Source organism: Triticum urartu, chromosome 2, assembly GCF_003073215.2.
Source record: "Triticum urartu cultivar G1812 chromosome 2, Tu2.1, whole genome shotgun sequence".
NCBI classification, from domain to species: Eukaryota; Viridiplantae; Streptophyta; class Magnoliopsida; order Poales; family Poaceae; genus Triticum; species Triticum urartu.
In genome coordinates this window covers 515768311-515774506 of record NC_053023.1, presented here as the reverse complement: position 1 = coordinate 515774506, position 6196 = coordinate 515768311, and positions in this window count along the sequence as shown.

The following is a 6196-nucleotide window of genomic DNA, read 5'->3' as shown; positions in this document are numbered from 1 at the left end:
AGTGACTAAACATTGTAATTCATGGTAGAATATACCCAATCATGATGCACACAACATTAACTATACACAATGCATGAGAATGACAATAGTGCTCTCAGGACTGGTGCTTGTTTGAGAAGGTGTTGACTCAACATAAAAGTAAATATACATGCCCTTCGTAGAGGGTAGTAGGGATTTGCAGAGGTGCCAGAGCTCAAAGCTTAAATCAGAGATAAATATAATTTTGGGAGGTATACCTTTCCTGTCAACGTTACGACCAAGAGTTATCAATATCTTCCATGCTAAACACATTAGCGTCGGTTCCCAAGCGGTAAAAATAAAGTTTGCCCCCTCCACCAACAAACACAAGCAATGGCTAGCCGAATCCTCGGGTGCCCTCCATACCAACAACAGCCCCCGGGACTTTGTTTCATTATTATTGCAATTTTGATCATGGGATTTGGCATCTCGATTACCGCCCCCTCTCGTGGAAGGACGAGTGAATAAACACTCATCATGCGAATAACCCGCTTTGCATGGAAGATACTGACTGCCCCCTGTCGCTCCATGAGCGGTACGTGCACACAAAACAGATGTTCATTTGAGTTTTTAGAGTTGGCACATGCAAATTTACTTGGAACGACAGAGCAATACCACATATAGGTAGATATAGTGGACTCGTTTGGAATAACTTTGGTTTAAGGATTTTGATGCACAAGTAGTATTCCCGCTTAGTACAGGCGAATGCTAGCAAATAGGTTGAGAAACGACCAACTAGAGAGCGAAAATGGTCATAATCATGCATTATGAATAATTAACATTGAGTACTAGCATGAGTAGGATATAAATACCATGAACATAAATATCGTGGGGTTCTGTTGGTTTTGAATCAACTACATGTGTGAACATTGTTGGGAATTGTTGCATGGAAAACAAAAAAATTCTGCGCACACGCAATGATCTATCCTTGGAGATGCATAGAAACAAGGGGGAGAGTATGTCTATGTACCCTCGTAGACCATAAGCGGAAGCGTTTCACAACGCGGTTGACGTAGTCGAACTTTCTTCGCGCTCCACCGATCGAGTACCGAACGTAGGACACCTCCGAGTTCTGCACACGTTCAGCTCGGTGACGTCCCTCGCCTTCTTGATCCAGCAAGACGTTGAGGTAGTAGATGAGTTCTATCAGCACGACGGCGTGGTGACGGTGATGGTGGAGTGATCCTTGCATGGATTCTCCTAAGCACCACGAGAATATGACCAGGGGTGTAAACTATGGAGGGGGGCGCCGCACACGGCTAGGCAATTGTCTGGGGTGTGCTAGGGGCGCCCCCACATATATATATATAGGTGAGAGGGAGAGGGGAGGCAGCCAAGAGGCGCCCAAGTAGGCCGAATCCTACTTGGGATATCCCCATGGCCGGGGCCCCCCCTTCCTAATTTGCCGGAGGGGGAAGGAAATAGAAGGGGGAGGGAAGGAAGGGGGAGGCCGAATCCCCCCTTTCCTTCTCCCTTCCCCTCTTTACTTCTCCTCTGGTTCAGCCCATATGGGGGGCACACCAGCCCCTTGTGGCTGGTGCATTTCCCCTCTTGGCCCATAAGGTCCATATCTTTTGCTAGGGGTGCCCGGAACCCCTTCCGGTGACCCGATATGTACCCGACACCCTCCGGAACACTTCTGGTGTCCGAATACCATCGTCCTATATATCAATCTTTACCTCTCGGTCATTTAGAGACTCCTCATCATGTCCATGTTCTCATCCGGGACTCTGAACAACATTCGGTCACCAAATCACATAACTCATATAATACTATATCATCATCAAACATTAAGCGTGCGGACTCTACGGGTTCGAGAACTATGTAGACATGACCGAGACACCTCTCTGGTCAATAACCAATAGTGGAACATGGACGCTCATATTGGCTCCTACATATTCTACGAAGATCTTTATCGGTCGAACCGTTATGACAACATACATAATTCCCTTTGTCCATCGGTATGTTACTTGCCCAAGATTTGATCGTCGGTATCTTCATACCTAGTTCAATCTTGTTACTGGCAAGTCTCTTTACTCATTCTGTAATACATCACCTCGTGACTAACTCCTTAGTCGTTTGCTTGCAAACTTATGATGTGTATTACCGAGAGGGCCCAGAGATACCTCTCCGATACTCGGAGTGACAAATCTTAGTATCGATCTATGCCAACTCAACAAACACCTTCGAAAATACCTGTAGAGCATCTTTATGATCACCCAGTTATGTTGTGATGTTTGATAGCACACAAGGTATTCCTCCGGTATCCGGGAGTTGCATAATCTCATAGTCGAAGCAATATGTATTTGACATGAAGAAATCAATAGCAATAAAACTTGAACGATCATTATGCTAAGCTAACGGATGGTTCTTGTCCATCACATCATTCTCCTAATGATGTGATCCCGTTATCAAATGACAACACATGTCTATGGTTAGGAAACCTTAACCATCTTTGATCAACGAGTTAGTCTAGTAGAGGCTTACTAGGGACATGGTATTTGTTTATGTATTCACACATGTATTTAGGGTTCCGATCAATACAATTCTAGTATGAATAATAAACCTTTATCATGAATAAGGAAATATAAAATAACAACTTTATTATTGCCTCTAGGGCATATTTTCTTCAGTCTCCCACTTGCACTAGAGTCAATAATCTAGTTCACATTGCCATGTGATTAACACTCATAGTTCACATCACCATGTGACTAACACCCAAAGAGTTTACTAGAGTTAATAAGCTAGTTCACATCGCCATTTGATTAATACGCAAAGAGTGATCATGTTTTGCTTGTGTGAGAGTTTTAGTTAATGGGTCTACCACATTCAGAGCCGTATGTATTTTGCAAATTTTCTATGTCTACAATGCTCTGCATGGAGCTACTCTAGTTAATTGCTCCCACTTTCAATATGTATCTAGATTGAGACTCATAGTCATCTGGATTGGTGTCAAAGCTTGCATCGACGTAACCCTTTACGACGAACTCTTTATCACCTCCATAACCGAGAAACAATTCCTTAGTCCTCTTTAAGGCACCTAAGGATAATTTTGACCGCTGTCCAGTGGTCCACTCCTGGATCACTCTTGTACCGTCTTGCCAAACTTATTGGTAAGGCCCACAACAGGTCTGGTACACAACATGACATACTTTATAGAACCGATGGTTGAGGCATAGGGAATGACTTTCATTCTCTCTCTATCTTATGCCGTGGTTGGGCTTTGAGTCTTACTCAACTTCACACCTTGTAACACAGGCAAGAACCCTTTCTTTGACTGATCCATTTTGAATTTCTTCAAAACTTTATCAAGGTATGTGCTTTGTGAAAGTCCTATTAAGCGTATCGATCTATCCCTATAGATCTTGATTCCCAATATATAAGCAGCTTCACCGATGTCTTTCATTGAAAAACTCTTATTCAAGTATCCTTTTATGCTATCTAGAAATTCTATATCATTTCCAATCAACAATATGTCATCTACATATAATATTAGAAATACTACAGAGCTCTCACTCACGTTCTTGTAAATACAGGCTTCACTGAAAGTCTATATAAAACCATATGCTTTGATCACCTCATCAAAGCGTATATTCCAACTCTGAGATGCGTGCACCAGTCCATAGATGGATCACTTGAGTTTGCATACTTTGTTAGTGTTGGGGAACGTAGTAATTTCAAAAAAATTCCTATGCACACGCAAGATCATGGTGATGCATAGCAACGAGAGGGGAGAGTGTTGTCCACGTACCCTCGTAGACCGAAAGCGGAAGCGTTAGCACAACGCGGTTGATGTAGTCGTACATCTTCATGATCTGACCGATCAAGTACCGAACGTACGACACCTCCGAGTTCAGCACACGTTCAGTTCGATGACGTCCCTCGAACTCCGATCCAGCCGAGTGTTGAGGGAGAGTTTTGTCAGCACGACGGCATGGTGACGATGATGATGTTCTACCGACGCAGGGCTTCGCCTAAGCACCGCTACAGTATTATCGAGGTGGACTATGTTGGAGGGGGGCACCGCACACGGCTAAAAGATCAAATGATCAATTATTGTGTCTATGGGGTGCCCCTGCCCCCGTATATAAAGGAGCAAGGGGGGAGGGTGCGGCCGGCCTAGAGAGGGGCCCGCCAGGAGGAGTCCTACTCCTACTGGGAGTAGGAGTCCCCCCTTTTCCTTGTTGGACTAGGAGAGAGAGGGGAAAAAGGTGGAGGAGAAAAAGGTAGGGGGGGCACTGTAAAGCCCTCGATGCGGCTATATCTCCCACGTGTCGAAGCACGACTTAGAGGCATAACCGCATTGAAAGCAATGTCACAAGTGAGGTAATCTTCACACAACCCATGTAATACATAAGGGAAAGAGATACATAGTTGGCTTACAATCGCCACTTCACACAATACATGAATAAAGCATTACATTCATCCAAATACACTCAAGGTCTGACTACGGAACCAAAATAAAAGAAGACTACCCCAAAAGCGACACAGATCCCCGATCGACCCCAACCGGGCTCCACTACTGATCAACTAGAACGAAGCAACACAAAGGCCAAGATCTTCATCGAGCTCCTCCTTGAGCTTGGTTGCGTCATCTGCATGGTATCATCGGCACCTGCAAACTGGTTTTGGAAGTATCTGTGAGTCACGGGGACTCAGCAATCTCACACCCTCGCGATCAAGACTATTTAAGCTTATGGGTAAGGTAAAAGGTATGAGGTGGAGCTGCAGCAAGCGACTAGCATATATGGTGGCTAACATACGCAAAAGAGAGCGAGAAGAGAAGGCAAAGCACGGTCGAACAACTATGATCAAGAAGTGATCCTAGAACAACCTACGTCAAGCATTACTCCAACACCGTGTTCACTTCCCGGACTCCGCCGGAAAGAGACCATCACGGTTACACACGCGGTTGATGCATTTTAATTAAGATCAACTTCAGGTTTTCTACAACCGGACATTAACAAATTCCCATCTGCCCATAACCACGGGCACGGCTTTCAAAAGTTCAAAACCCTGCAGGGGTGTCCCAACTTAGCCCATCACAAGCTCTCACAGTCAACGAAGGATATTCCTTCTAGCGGGAAGACCCGATCGGACTCGGAATCCCGGTTACAAGACATTTCAACAATGGTAAAACAAGACCAGCAAAGCCACCCGAATGTGCCGACAAATCCCGATAGGAGCTGCACATATCTCTTTCTCAGGGCACACCGGATTGTCCAAGGTTCCAGTAGGCCAGCCCAGAGTTGCCCCTGGTGGCCACCGGCAGCTGACAGGTTGGACCAACACTCAGAGGAGCACTAGCCCGGGGGTTTAAATAACGATGACCCTTGAGTCTACAGAACCCAAGGGAAAAAGGCTAGGTGGCGAATGGTAAAACCAATGTTGGGCCTTGCTGGAGGAGTTTTATTCAAGGCGAACTGTCAAGGGGTTCCCATTATAACCCAACCGTGTGAGGAACGCAAAATCCGGGAACATAGCACCGATATGACGGAAACTAGGGCGGCAAGAGTGGAACAAAACACCAGGCATAAGGCCGAGCCTTCCACCCTTTACCAAGTATATAGATGCATTAATTAAATAAGAGATATTGTGATATCCCAATGAAATATCCATGTTCCAAACATGGAACAAGCTCCAATCTTCACCTGCAACTAACAACGCTATAAGAGGGGCTGAGCAAAGCGGTAACATAGCCAAACAACGGTTTGCTAGGACAAGGTGGGTTCGAGGCTTGGTTCAACAATATGGGAGGCATGATAATGTAACGCCCTCAATGCGGCTATATCTCCCACGTGTTGAAGCACAACTTAGAGGCATAACCGCATTGAAAGCAATGTCGCAAGTGAGGTAATCTTCACACAACCCATGTAATACATAAGGGAAAGAGATACATAGATGGCTTACAATCGCCACTTCACACAATTACATGAATAAAGCATTACATCAACCAGATACAATCAAGGTCCGACTACGGGACCCAAAATAAAAGAAGACTACCCAAATGCTACACAGATCCCCGATCGACCCCAACTGGGCTCCACTACTGATCAACTGGAAACGAAACAACATAAAGGACAAGATCTTCATCGAGCTCCTCCTTGAGCTTGTTTGCGTCACCTGCTCAGAAACATCGGCACCTGCAAATTGGTTTTGGAACTATCTGTGAGTCACG